This window comes from Solanum dulcamara, chromosome 2, assembly GCF_947179165.1.
Source record: "Solanum dulcamara chromosome 2, daSolDulc1.2, whole genome shotgun sequence".
Classification (NCBI taxonomy): domain Eukaryota; kingdom Viridiplantae; phylum Streptophyta; class Magnoliopsida; order Solanales; family Solanaceae; genus Solanum; species Solanum dulcamara.
Genome location: NC_077238.1, coordinates 54,791,186 through 54,807,265, shown reverse-complemented (window position 1 = coordinate 54,807,265; position 16,080 = coordinate 54,791,186). Strand labels below are relative to the sequence as shown.

Genomic DNA, 16,080 nt, shown 5'->3' with positions numbered 1-16,080 from the left:
AGGCGCACTTGGTATACGTTGACTAAGTTAAAAACCTGTGTTGAGAATGCAGTAAGAGCATGGGGCTTAAGATATAAAAAAATGACGCGTGTACATAACGTCGCCCTAAAAATAAGGGAACCCTTATAGGAAGAGGATGACAAACTTAAGGAATAATGGCAAAACTTCCATTCATCCCAAGAAACAAAGGATACAGGTTGGGACAAAGCCACTACTTCAAGAAAACCTGGAGTAGTTATCGTCAGAATATTAGTACTGCCTATTTGAAATTGGAACGACTACAAGTACAAATAGAGGAAAGTACGAGTACCCTCTAAAGGGGGGAAGTTAATGAGAAAATGGCAAAAGTAAGGTGAAGGAAATTGATATGGGAATATATTTGAGAGGGACGTCTAAACTTCAATAAGATATCTGGCCGAACCAAGTTAGAAAGGTCCGGAAGCTGCCAATAATTGGATAGAAGCCAGAATACTACATGAGGCAGCGTTAAGAAGTTTGTGATGAGACCCTGAACAACATAACGCTAGAAGGCAGTAGCGTATAAAAACAGAAGAGTGTAACCGTGAAAGGATATCAACCAACTTAAGAGACATTACAAAGGATAATGACAGCATGCTAGACCAAAAGCCAAAATATTGGTCATAGATTTAGTCGTAAATGATGTTGCAATAGATAAATAACCAATGGAAAAGGAATAGAAAGCCTCCTGTGGTAGAAAATGGGGAGAACACAAAGTGAATAGAGGATAGCGGAACTAAAGGTCTACACCGATACTGGTTGTAAGATAACAGAGGAAGGGATAAGGCAAAACATAATGACTCGCGAGTCAATGCTGAGGTAAATCTTGGGCTAAATTGAGTTCCCGCACATCGTTGAAAGGATTAAAGTGAAAAGCGACACGAAGACTTCCCAGGGAAGTCACCCATCCCACTATTACTCTCGTCCCAGCACGCTTAACTTCGAAATTCTGATGGAACTTAATGCATTAGTGCTGGTATGATCACCGGAGATGGAAGAATCTGAACTAGCAATGGAGAAACGATATGAGATTATATACCCAGAGTATTATAAGATATGTAAGGCAATTCTAACAAGGACTTAAGCAAAACAAGAAGGATTAGCTAATTGCTAACTGACGACGCACTGAAATGTCATAGCTCTTCAATATAGAACCAGTTAATGAGAGGAAAACCACAGAATGACTATATGGGCCAGTGGGCGAGGGAATTTCGGCACCACCTGGTAGCCAACTCTGAGGATGAAAAAGCAGAACCCCAAAAGGTAAGGGTACTAGCGGATGTAATTTACGAATGACAGGAAATAGTGCCCAAGGTCGAAAATCCCATAATATGACCAGGACTACAAAACTCATTTTGTACCCCAACGCCAGATGACTCTGGGGGAAGGTTACTTGTGGATTAACGATATTAGTCCCTTCTCTTTTGATCAAATGCTACCTACTCAGCCGAGAAGGTGTAAAATTGTAGGGTGAAGAAATGGTAAGGTCTTACGAAATCCTCATAGCTATTATTCCAGGCAAGAAGCCCAAGTTATAATTAACTGCCGAGAGATGCAAAATAGGTTAAGCCAAATTACCGAGATGGAATTAGTGTTATGGGTAGAGTAAGACATGGCCATGAGTATACCAGGGATCTACCCCGACATTGAGTGTAGGATAAGGGAGAAAAAGGCAGGGTAAAACATGACTAGAGAGGTAACGCCAGAATAATTTTTGTATCCTCTCATAATCTTGTAAAGGTAAAGAATGACACAAGACAATGAGAAGGCCTATACGAGACTAAGGATTCCCAAATTAGCAACATCATTACATACCTATGTTATACTCTTCAAGAGTAGGGTGCTATACGGGTTGTTGCGAGAAGGCTAACGAATCAGCTCATTTTCTTTCAGGCAAGACCACCTATGCAGCTAGAACTTGGTGAAGTTATATGAGAAGGAAGTAGTAAGGTTCTGTGACGTTTCCCCTGCTAATATCTCAGATAGAGGGACTTCAATTATGATTAATGTCTAGAGAACAGTCCAAGCAAACTCGGGATCACAGATAGGTTTGCATACCATATTTTTCCTTGAGCTGCTGAATCGACTGAGCATACTATTATATGGTTGGCTATAAGAGTAACTGAGACAATCATCCACCACTTATTAAGTTTAACTACCATAATGGCTACCACTCTGGTATTCTAATGACTCCGTACAAGACTGGTAGAGTAAGACGTGTAAGTCCCCTATTGGATGGGTAGATGTTAGAAAGACTAAGCTAAAAAGGCCCTGACATGATTAAGCAAGCTGTTGACTAAAAGCCCAGAGTCGGCAGAAACAACATGTAGATAATCAACATCGACATACAGAGTTCAAATTGATTATTGGATGCTCATAACATGGTCACCCAGATAAGGAAACTTAGCCCAAATTGTATTAGATGGTATCAAGTTGTTCGTAAGGTGGGCAAAGTGGCCGGTAAGTTGAACTTACCACCTTATTTGAAAACTATATGCCCAGTCCCTCAGATAGAAATGCTTCGCAAGGATACTGACAAACCACCCAGGGTATATTCCATAAATGAGGTCCAGGAGATGGAATCCTATGAGGAAAAACCTACCGCTATCCTAGATCGGCAAACTGAAAGATTATAAACTAAAGACGTGCCTTCTGTCAATACACGGTGGAAAAACCAAAACCAGAAAGAGAGTGACTGGGGAAACTGAGGAAAGCAGGAAACACAAGTATTCTCACCTATTCCCGACATCAGCAAGTAACCCCAACTCCTGAAACTCATATATTAAGTGCCTGGGTAGAAATATGTATTATGGAAACAATAAAGAATCTCCCTACGATTTGTATAAGGTGCAAAGAGAAGTTTTGTCTAACATTCGAGGACGAATGTTCTAAAGGGGGGAAAGATGTTACATCCCACACTTTTAAAACTCGAAAGGTCTCATAAGTTCCTTGGATATTATCATATGAACCAGATATGCTACGACACTATCAAATGACTCCAACGAAGGGAGGATGTGATACCCCATAGTAGAAAAGGTTGGAGATGAAATCATAAGAGTTCGGAAGGAATTGGAGGCCAAGTAATGGGTCGTAGGAATCGAGTTACCTACGTAAGCTACTAATTTGGAATTGGAGCACGTACCAAGCTTGTGAAGCATGGATTGCATAGGCTCTTAAAATGAGATGAGATTACGAACCCACGGGGGAAGGGAACAAGATGAAATGAGGAAGCCAATAAGAGAGTGACACATGGTAGAACCTCAAGCAAGGAGGTGACCCACCTGCCTTCTTGGGGGTGGGGGTAGACCCCACTGCCATGTGGCAGCCGCTAAGTGGTTGCATAGATCTGGTAGCCCAATCACGTCTGGACACGTGTCACCCTAGGGGGCCGACACATGTCACCCCCATAGCCACCCTATATATATGGGTATTGTGAATAATTAGTTCATTCTTAGCCAAAATCAGTCCAAAAACATCAGCAGCATAAGGAGAGAACGTGAGAGTGAAAGGCAGCCATACCTTGGAAGTTTAAAGGTAGGTTTTCTAATTTTCTCTCCGTGAATTAATTATATACGATGTTCCTAAAATATGTGGAGGTATATATATGTATTTTACGATGATTACAGAACCATATTTTCAGTTCTTCACTTGGAAAACTAAGAGAAGCTTAAAGAGAAAACGCTAGGGCATAAACCCATTTTTGGAGGGGACAGTTGTTGGTAATATTGGTATAACTTCTTGTGTATAGCTTAGTATCGGGTAATTCAATATGTTTTATAAAGGTATTTCATAGGTATATAACTTTTATTTAGACTTTCAAATCCATTTTTGCTTTTATCTTCACAAAAAAGGGTGATGAAGTGAAGAGGAGGTACTGCCCAGATTGGGTTTTGGAAATCCTACACGGACAGCTGTGAGTATTTTGGTCATATATTTTCATACAAAATTGATGTAGGGGTAATTCAAAACTTTTTACGACCTTGATACACATGTCTATAACTTTAATTGAGGCCACAAATCCCTTTTCCCTCAATTACTCCTCTGAAACTAAGCGACAATATAGGACAGTGGGCTGCAGAGATTTCTCGTTTTGATAGTTCTGGCGAGTTTGACAAGTTTAACGTAAAGTAAGGTTTCTTATTTAAATTTGATATTTATGTGTTCTTATGGAGCATGTTACACTCCCTATAGGTGGCTAGAAGTTTGTAAATATCATTGGAATACTTGGCGTTTGGAATAAACTAAATTGTTGTCGTTATAGTCGAATTATCGTCAAAGTAAGGCGTTGTTCTTGTGAGTTGCTGCTGCAGGGGTATGGTGTGTTATTGCAGGACCTAAAAATGTTCTAATATGGTTTAGGTTGATGCTGGTTGAAGCCACATGACCCCCCGTTGCGTATAATTAAAGGCGTTATAAAATAAAGGCTAGACGCCTTATTGTGATATCGTATTTTTGAATAAGTCCGTTGGAGTTTATGTTGTATATTGTTGGAATGAATTGCTGCAGGTTGTTGTTATTGGTTGGCTGTAGGTCTTAGGTACCCAATTGGAAATTCAGATAGGTCACATTATAGGGGAGGTGTTGCCCAATTTTCGTTAACGCCTTAATAAACTAAAGGACTAGTCGAGGAAACGACTAAGGAAATAGATTCCATTAACATTAAGGCATAATCCAAGATGCTGGAAAGTTAGAGTAGTTGATATTCATATTAATTTCATATTGAATAGGTTCGGAAGACGATGAAATGAGTAGGATCAAGGGTAACTCCCAAAAGGTATGTGAAGCTTTCTCTTGGCATGTTTTGGTATAAGTTCGTACAATTATTTTTCTTTCCTTTTGGCAAGTGTTGGCCTTAAGTGAATTGTGTGTGGACTATAGGGATTAATTCCATTCCCAGGATTCCAAGTATGCCTCATAACCCCTATCCACTGTTCAGTATTAGAGTTCCTATGGATATTAAGTATTTCCTAGTAGGGCTTCTATGGGTCAGAATGTTATGTATAGGAACCTATCTCTCATTTCCATTGAGATATATTTGATACGAAAATAAGATTACAATGCCATATGGGTTCACCGAGCCCCATGAAGGGCCAGGTACGAGATATGTATGTCATGACCACCAGAAGAAAAGTACAGACCACATGGAGTTTACTCACTTTCTTTTTGGCATGTCCTAATTGTAAGCTAAATGTGATACGAGATCCGGGTAATTCCATTCCTAAGTATCTCTTATTTACTTCTGAATATTGAACTCCTACAGTAGTCGAACTATTTCCCTGGAAACTTTTATATGTTAAAAAGGTACCAAATGTACAGGCTCCAAGTCTTAAAGACTATACGAGATTAAGTGTTTTGATTCCATAAATGATTTTGACCTACGTTAATACATGTCTAGGGTCCCTGAGATTACTTTTGAGATAGCCCATAATGGCATTTAGAGGACACTCGAGATGACTACACCGTTACTCGGGTCCTCAAACAAAAGCTTAACTTTCTTATTTGGTCAAGTATCTGATAATGATTTAAATTGCATATAGTTATTCACGGCTCTACTCGTGCATACTGTAACACTTCTTTCACCGAGTCCCGGGCTAGATACATTATCTTGCACAATTCACTGCATTGCTCACCGATCCCCTCACTAGAGGGCCGGGTACATATGTATATATTTGATGATGTGTTGTAATAAGGTGGTGATGGCGCCAGGCCTATGATGGTCCTATAGATGTGATTCACCGGACCCCTGAAAGGGCCAGCTATATTGTTTAAATGGAGCATGCATGCTTTTATAATTCACAGGGTATAGGTACATGTTTCTGATTTGATAATTATTTCCCCTGCTTCTCTATTTTGGATATACCTCCTGTTGTATTATGTTATGTTTTACATACTCAGTACATATATCGTACTGACCCCCTTTCTTCGGGGGGGCTGCGTTTCATGCTCGCAGATACAGGTATAGGTTTTAGGAGTCCGTCAGCTTTGGATTTCGCTTAGCTCAGCTGGAGGAGGCTCCATTGTATCGGAGCCTAGTTTTTGATACTGACCATTGATGTACAAAATTTATTTTGTCTATTCAGGGGTACGGCGGAGGCCCTGTCCCGCCATATGTTGTCATTAATATTTTTAGAGGTCTGCAGACATGTATATGTGGGTTGTTTATGTTAGTTTGATTTAGCTGGATCCTCATGATAGATGATATATGTTATTATATTATAGAAGCCTTGTCGACTTGCGTGCCCTTTCATGTCGTGATAAAAACATAAAGGGCTACAGGTTTATGAAAATGTTATCGCCCAGTAGGGCTCTGTGACCTGATATTATCTTATTTACGATTTAATGTGACCACAGCTAATAGATATGTGTACGGGGGGTCCAAGTCGTACCACAGTTGCGGCCTACAGGGTTGGGTCGTGATATGTATGATGTAATGTAATGCAATGAAATGTCACATATATCATCCACTAAAACCATTTTCCTTCGACATAAATCATCTCTCACCAGAATCATTTCCCTTCATCATAATCCTCAAATCAAATTCTTATCTCAATGTATCAGAACCATTGTAAATAGGAAATGCCCATGTAAAACACAATAATGCAATGATATAATCATAAAGTCACATCTCATATCACAACAACATATTCAAGTGTTCACAATTTGCCAAGCATAAACTCATATCGAACACAACATATTAAATTATCTCATTAGCCATCTATTACCCCATTATTCATTATCAAGTTTGATTGAGCATCGAATAATCTCCAAAATCACTTCTTATTACTCCCAAACACGTAAAAAATGAATACATGATCCTACTGTTACACCCCGCACTCTTGATCTCGGAACGTCTTCTTAAGTTCCTTAGACACTATCATGTGAGACGGATAAGCTACGACACTATCAAACAACTCTAAGGAAAGAAGATTGTGATACCTCGCGAGAAGGGAGGTTGGAGATAGAGTCATAAGAATCCGGAAGGAATTGGAGCCCAAGTAACGAGTCATAGGACTCGATTTAACTACGTAAGTTATAAATGTAAAAGTCTTATATACTTGAGCTACTGGAGGACATACCAAGCCTACATAGCACGGATTACATAGGCTTTTAAAATAAAGTGAGATGACAAACCTACGAAAGGGAGCAAAAACTAGTTTCCGAACTTATGAAAGCAAAGCAAGCAGGTGATAAGCAGGTAGGTGACACACCTAGGTGGGACCCACACTGCCACATGGCAGCATGTGACTGGCCGAATAAGTTGAGGTGGCACCCTAGGAGGCTGCCACGTGTCACCCTAGGGGGCTGCCACGTGGCACCTTCTAAAAAGGTGTATATATATGCATTATGTGACTCTTAACTTGTTCATTATCCAAAAATCAGCCAAGGAAGTTGAGAGAAAACGTGAGAGAAAGAGAGAAAGCTAGGCAGCCACGGATTGAAGAACCCGTTTTTAAAGAGGACTGCTGTTACTAATACTATCATAACTCCTTCTGTATAGTTCCGTTTTAAGTGATTCAAGATGTTTTGGAAAGATATTTCATAGGGATATAACTTTAGTTTAGCCTATGAAACCCAGTTTTTCTTTTATCAGCTCGAAAAAGGGTGATGAAGTATGGGGTAGGTGCTGCCCAGATTTCGTTTTGGAAATCCTACACAGACTGCTGTTGGTATTTTGGGCATATCTCTTTGTACAAAATTGCTGTAGGGATGATTCTAAATGTTATGCGACCTTAAGACACATGTCTACAACTTTCCGTGAGGCCACAAATCCTGTTTCCTTCAATTACCCCTTCGAAACTAAGAGACAATACGAGACAGTAAGCTGCGCAGAATTCACGTTTTGACAACTTTGGCAAGTTTTGGCCAATTTAGGGTGAGGTAAGGTCTTAACTTCTAATTTGAAGTTTATGGTGTTGTTATAAGGTGTATTAAACACCTTTTAGGCTGCTGGAAGTTTAATAAAATCGTGGAAATGCTCGACGATAGACACAATTGAAATTGAAGTCGTCATAGTCAAATTGTAGTCGAAATGAGGCGTTGTGTGTGTTGAGGCTGCTGCTGGTTGTGTGGTTTGTGTTGAAGGGCCTAAATGTTTCATAAAATGTTTGGGGTATCTGCTGGTTGTAGACACATGACACCCCCGCTTCGTACGGTAAAAGGTTTTGCAAAACGGAAACTAGAAACCCTATTTTGGTATCGTGGTTTCGAGCGAGTCATTTGCAGGTTGTGTTGTATTACGTTGGTGTGAACTGCTTATACATGTGCTGCAGGTTGTTGTTTTGGTTGGCTGTAGTAATTAGGAGTGTGATTGGACATTCGTATAGGACATATTATAGGGGAGATGCTGCCCGTTTTTCGTTAACATCCTAACTAGTTAAGGAACTAGCCGAGAAGGCGAGCGAAGGGATGAATGTTATGAATACTCGTGGGTAGTCTAAGTTGCTGAAAAGTCCAAGGTTGTTAATACTTACATTACTTCCATGTTAAATAGGTTTCAAGGACAACGATGTGGACGTGATTAAGAGAAGTCCATACAAGGTATGTGAAGCTTTCCTTTGGCGTGTTTTTGGAATAGATATGTAGAACTATTCTTCTTTTCTTTTGGCATGTCTTAGATATAAGTTATGAATGATATGTATACGATATTTGGGATTCAATCCATTCGTAAAGCCCTGAGTATGAGTCGAGACACTTGTTTACTTCTTGGTATTAAAACTTCTGTAATAGTTGAGTCATTGCCTTTTAGTCTTCTATGTGATGAAAACTAGTACATGTAAAGCCTATTTCTTCTTTCCTTTGGAATGGCTTAATTTTGAGTTAAATGGTATATGATATAGGTTTAGAGGTAATTCCATTTATGAGCTCTGATTGTAACTCGTGACTTGTAGTCACTCCTGAACATCAAGAGTCTGAAAGTAATCAAACTAGTATTCTCGAGCCTGCTATATAATGAATAGTAAGTAGAAGTAATAGCTCCTCTTTTTAGAGGCTCTGAAATGATAAATGCCGTTGATTGCATGAGTTGAGTCTTTGACTAGATAAATTGTGTTTCTGATTGCATAGACTATATTTCTGATTGCATAAATTATGTGGCATTATTTTGATGCATGTTTGTGATCCCTGAAGCCCCAACTGATGTAAGCCCTAATGACATCTAAAGGGATACCTCGGATAATTACTCCCCCAGTCTTCAGGTGACGGTTCACTTGACTGTTTCATCGAGTATTAGATAATGACTTAGTTGCATATGGTTTCTCACTATTCTACTCGTGCATACTGTAACCCATCCTTCCTCGAGTCCCACGATGGGCCGGGATATGTTATCGTGCACAGTGTTACTGCTTCTTTCACCGCGTCCCGGGCCGGATATGTATAGTTCCACGCACGAGGAGACGATGCCGTATGTGAGGTGTGATATATGTTATATGTTATGACGATACAATTATTCACCGAGTCCCGGGCCGGCTGTAATATGATAGTATATGTGGTAAAATAAGGAAGGAACACCGAGTCCCTCCTTAAAGGGCCGGGTACATATGTATATTATGATGGTACGCTATAGACGTACACAACTCCATTCACCGAGTCCCTCACTAAAGGGCCGGATACTTTATGTAGGCATGCATATGAGATTAAAGCAATACATTGTGACCCTGAGCCCCGCAGTGAACCGGGTGTGATACGATGATATACATGATAAGATGATACCGTATACGATGGTATGATACCGTATACGATGATATAATGAAATGAAATGCATTATGATGTGATGATATGTGATTATGAAGAAGTGATTATAACACCGAGTTCACTAGAGGGCCGGGCACAGCATATGATGATGTGTATGATTTACGTGTCCTAAGGTGCAGGTACAGTAATTCATTTAGTTATTATACTTGTCCCCTGCATCCCTATTTCAGTTATGATCTCAGTTACGATGTGTTATGCTTTACATAATCAGTACATATATCGTACTGACCCCCCTTTTCTCGGGGGGCTGCGTTTCATGCCCGCAGGTACAGATGTTTATTCTAGAGATCCATCAGCGTAGGAGTTCCTCTCAGCTGTGTCGGAAGTGCTTCACTGTTCTAGAGCCTAAATTTTGATGCTGGTCACTTAATGTATATATTTGTACATTCAGGGGTACGACGGGGGTCTTGTCCCGCCATATGTTGCTGTTACTATTCTTAGAGGTCTGTAGACATATGTATATATGGGTTGTTTGTTAGTTAGTTTTGATGTTGCCTATTCGATATGTTGTGAATGTTTTTGTTATAGCAGCCTTGTCGGCTCACACGCCCTTTCATGATATGATACAAATGAAAGAGGCTACATGTACATGAAAAAGTTTTAAACTATTGGGGTTTTGTATATAGTATCACATCACACATGGTTCAACTTAAGTGTAGTTGATAAATACGCATAAGAGGGTCCAGGTCGGACCCCAGTTGCGGCCTACGGGGTTGGGTCGTGACAGAAGTGGTATTAGAGCAGTTCGTCCTTGGAATGTCTACAGACCGTGTCTAGTAGAGTCTTGTTTATTGGTGTGTTGTGCACCACATCTATAAACAGGAGGCTACATGATATTTAGGATGTTACTTTCTTTCAAATCTAAGATCGTGCGATAGAGCCGAGCCATAGGAAATGAAATTACTCATACTAACCTGCGATTTTAGCAGGAAGACAACGCCGATAGAAGAAAGTAACTGACAATATTGGATGTTAAGAAGCACGCAGGTAAGCAAAGGCACGAAAGCCCTATGTCAGGTAAGGTATTGAAATGCGATTGACAGATACAATTGAAAAGTCAAAGGAAAGGTAAATAGGAAAGTATAACAGGTGCAGCTCGAGTGGACATAACAGGTAAGTTCATTTCCATACTGTTAATTATGGGCGCCCTGTGCGGCTGTGATATGAGATGATATGACTATATATGTGTGCCCTGTGTGGCTGAGATGTTATACAATATGAATGTATATAGGTGTGCCCTGTGAGGCATTGTTGGTATTTTCTGCGTGCAGGTGTTGAGATAGTAAGAAATACAGAGGAAACTCTGCCCAAATTTTCCTAGAAATAAGAAGAGAATGAGATACAGGGCTATAGTATGTCTTGAAAGGTTGTTCTCGTAACAATGATGAGATTTGACTAAACAAGTATGGCTGACCTCGAGGAATGAGTTAGTTGCTGAATTAATGGCAATAGAAATTAGGAGGTCGATATTGATATAGTAGAATGAAGTTGGAAAAGAGCTATAATCCAAAGAAGATGACTTAGAGAAGACTGATAGATCGGGATGAAATGATATAGTAAGGCATCTCCTGAATTGATACATAGGGATAAACTATGACGAGTTATAGTTAAGGGAAGTAACAGTATGATTAAGACAAGAGTATGAGGGATAAAGAATTGTGATGGATATGAAATATTAATAAGACAGCTTGCGAAACATTAAGGATAATACTAGCTAAGAAGGGTAAGTAACCCATAGTAAGAATCGTAAAGAACGTCAAGCGGTATTATACTATGGGTCTGAATGCGAACAAGGTACCAGGTGAACATAACAAAAACCATTATGAGAATAAGCAAAACTTAGTAAGGAATTAACTAGAAGGTATGATGTGGTCCATGTAAATGGAATGTAAAGATAGGTGTGGAACGGAAAAGCAAGCTATGGAACAAATAAGGAAGATTTATCAAGTTCCATAAGGAAAGTTTCGAATAAAGGTTATATGATGACGAAAAGAATGGCTAGTGCAAGGAAATAAAGGGTAATATGGAATTCCTTACGCCCAACCAAAAATGGAAATGAGTTGAAGGAATAATACAGAAGTTCTAATAGAGGCACTCAAGATAGATGCGATTAATTAAGTATAAGTATCGAACAAAAAGAGACATAGACAGTTACGAATTGAAAGTATAGTATGATGAAAAAGTAATAAGATAAGGCCCCTACTACCACGAAATTGATATGGTTTTAAGCAGGATTAGAAATGAGCCTTAAAGCACACAACAAAGATGCAAGCTCAGGAGGCGTAAAGAAGTATGGTGTACACGTGACTCCACTCTAATGATTAGTGATATCCACTGGAATAAAGTTAGTATAATGACGAAGCTCGAAACATGAGTCATTAAAGTATAAGTACACTCGAGTGGGGAATGTGCACCAATTATGAGCCCTCCCTAATTACTTGTTTGGATGAATGGAATGTGGCTTTGATTGCACTGCTACATTACGGATACTACTCGAGTATCAATCATTAGATGAGACTCGATTCGAGATATTCCAAATATTAAAGCACCCTACGGTTGTACTAGGGTTTCCTAGAAAGGCAACCTAACGTGGGGATGATTTAACAGAAGGTGTAGATATGATGCAGCCCGTTAAATATGTTGGAATAGAATCATTCGCGTGTAAATAGCTGAAGATATACGGAGAATGACATAGGTACACCCTAAAGGGGGGAAGTGGACAAAATAAGTACAAGCGTAAAAGAAAATCAACTGATGTTATCGCATGTAAATGGGGACGCTTAAACATCAAACGAGACCCCATAAGGGATGTACGTGATCATACCCAAACTAATGCACTGGATCTCGTCAAAACTCCGAAGTTAAGCGTGCTCGAATGAGAGTAGCACTGGCATGGGTGACCCCCTGGGAAGTGAGAAAGAGAACAAAACAAGTATGACAAAAAGAGATTATAAAAGCGGGTTAGTACAACGACACATATAGAACAGAGTAAGCCAAGAGCAGAAAAGATTATGACTGAAATACAATGCACCTCGTGAAAATGGCACAAGAATAGTTGTGCAGCTCACGAATATTGGCATACTAAGAGCGAGGTCAAATGATTACTCGATAAAAGGAAGTCAGTAATAACAATGTGATTGACATATTTAGAATCTATTTAGGAAAAGTGTAAGATGGTTCGAGGCAGAACTATTCAGATATAATCGGTATTAAGGACAAGAACCACAGTAGAGCCTTGACCTCGACTAAAGGAGGTAAGCCACTAGTATAGCAACGCTAAGGAATTTTCTGGACTGCTCTATGTCCATACACACGTTTATGTAAGGATTACAATATGATGTATGGTAAGAAAACTGGAGAAAAGATCTGAGTAAAAGAGAAAGATAGCATACCTAAGGTATTACAAGTTAGATTAAGAGGAGTTGTACAATAGCTTAAGTTAAAAGAAGCATCAGCAGTCTGATAACCTATCTCAGGGAATGGAAACCCCGACTCAGAGGTGGAAAGCAGTTAATATGTATTATAGTACGAGCTGAACTCGCATTCTAAGGAACTGGGAGTTCATACGGGCTATGGTAGATGGGCTGACAGAATCAACATGTTTCCCTCCAGTTAGAAAGGCATATTCAGCTGAGGGTTCTGCGAAATGACATAGTAGGGAAACAATAAGATTTCACGGAGTCCCCATATATATTATCTCAGATAGAAAAGTTCAATTTTACAACTAACTGCTGGGAATCATTTCGAAAGGGATTGAGGAACCCAGATGAATCTTAGTATGACATTTTTCCCTTTGATTAAGGGACAGGCCCAGATGTGACCCACTAAATTATTGATGAAGTAAAGCTTATTCCGGAACAAGATATCGATTAGCAATCTAAAGTCAGCAAGAAGGGGATACATTGATCCTTCGCAGAGCATTTTTAGAATAGATAAAGCTGCCTATGAGTGGGACCTACCATCTGATTTGAAACAATACATTCATTTTTCACAGATCAATGCTCTGTAAGAATGGGAACGACGCTCCCAGAATATTTCCCGTGGAGGAGGTCCACATAACAGGGAGTTATCCTACGAGGGGCAACCTATCTCTATCCGGGATCAGCAGAGTAAACGGGTTGCGAACTAAGGACATAGTTTCCATCAAGGTACTGTGACAGAATAAGAATCGTGAAGACATAAACTGGGAGATTGAAAAGGACATGAAACACAAGTGTCCGTACCTATTCCCGATGTCTACGGATAGCCCCATTCTTGGAACTCGTATATTAATTACTTGTATGAAAATGTATGTCATTCCAGTAGAAAGGCATCTCCCTATGATCCGTATAAAGTCTTAAGGAAAGTTTAATTCAACATTCGGGGATGAATGTTCTAAAGGGGGGAAGGATGTTACACCCCGCACTCTTGATCTCGAAACGTCTTCTTAAGTTCCTTAGACACTATCATGTGAGACGGATAAGCTACGACACTATCAAACAACTCTAAGGAAAGAAGATTGTGATACCTCGCGAGAAGGGAGGTTGGAGATAGAGTCATAAGAATCCGGAAGGAATTGGAGCCCAAGTAACGAGTCATAGGACTCGATTTAACTACGTAAGTTATAAATGTAAAAGTCTTATATACTTGAGCTACTGGAGGACATACCAAGCCTACATAGCACGGATTACATAGGCTTTTAAAATAAAGTGAGATGACAAACCTACGAAAGGGAGCAAAAACTAGTTTCCGAACTTATGAAAGCAAAGCAAGCAGGTGACAAGCAGGTAGGTGACACACCTAGGTGGGACCCACACTGCCACATGGCAGCATGTGACTGGCCGAATAAGTTGAGGTGGCACCCTAGGAGGCTGCCACGTGTCACCCTAGGAGGCTGCCACGTGTCACCCTAGGAGGCTGCCACATGTCACCCTAGGGGACTGCCACGTGGCACCTTCTAAAAAGGTGTATATATATGCATTATGTGACTCTTAACTTGTTCATTATCCAAAAATCAGCCAAGGAAGTTGAGAGAAAACGTGAGAGAAAGAGAGAAAGCTAGGCAGCCACGGATTGAAGAACCCGTTTTTAAAGAGGACTGCTGTTACTAATACTATCATAACTCCTTCTGTATAGTTCCGTTTTAAGTGATTCAAGATGTTTTGGAAAGCTATTTCATAGGGATATAACTTTAATTTAGCCTATGAAACCCAGTTTTTCTTTTATCAGCTCTAAAAAGGGTGATGAAGTATGGGGTAGGTGCTGCCCAGATTTCGTTTTGGAAATCCTACACAGACTGCTGTTGGTATTTTGGGCATATCTCTTTGTACAAAATTGCTAGAGGGATGATTCTAAATGTTATGCGACCTTAAGACACATGTCTACAACTTTATGTGAGGCCACAAATACTGTTTCCTTCAATTACCCCTTCGAAACTAAGAGACAATACGAGACAGTAAGCTGCGCAGAATTCACGTTTTGACAACTTTGGCAAATTTTGGCCAATTTCGGGTGAGGTAAGGTCTTACCTTCTAATTTGAAGTTTATGGTGTTGTTATAAGGTGTATTAAACATCTTTTAGGCTGCTGGAAGTTTAATAAAATCGTGGAAATGCTCGACGATAGACACAATCGAAATTGAAGTCGTCATAGTCAAATTGTAGTCGAAATGAGGCGTTGTGTGTGTTGAGGCTGCTGCTGGTTGTGTGGTTTGTGTTGAAGGGCCTAAATGTTTCATAAAATGTTTGGGGTATCTGCTGGTTGTAGACACATGACACCCCCGCTTCGTACGGTAAAAGGTTTTGTAAAACGGAAACTAGAAACCCTATTTTGGTATCGTGGTTTCGAGCGAGTCATTTGCAGGTTGTGTTGTATTACGTTGGTGTGAACTGCTTATACATGTGCTGCAGGTTGTTGTTTTGGTTGGCTGTAGTAATTAGGAGTGTGATTGGACATTCGTATAGGACATATTATAGGGGAGATGCTGCCCGTTTTTCGTTAACATCCTAACTAGTTAAGGAACTAGCCGAGAAGGCGAGCGAAGGGATGAATGTTATGAATACTCGTGGGTAGTCTAAGTTGCTGAAAAGTCCAAGGTTGTTAATACTTACATTACTTCCATGTTAAATAGGTTTCAAGGACAACGATGTGGACGTGATTAAGAGAAGTCCATACAAGGTATGTGAAGCTTTCCTTTGGCGTGTTTTTGGAATAGATATGTAGAACTATTCTTCTTTTCTTTTGGCATGTCTTAGATATAAGTTATGAATGATATGTATACGATATTTGGGATTCAATCCATTCGTAAAGCCCTGAGTATGAGTCGAGACACTTG

The 16,080-nt window shown here is 39.8% G+C and overlaps 1 pseudogene; it reads right to left on the bottom strand.

The window, feature by feature from the left end:
- Positions 1-888: 888 nt before the first annotated feature.
- On the bottom strand, positions 889-1,008 carry LOC129881258 (5S ribosomal RNA; annotated as a pseudogene).
- Between the last annotated feature and the right edge of the window lie 15,072 nt (positions 1,009-16,080).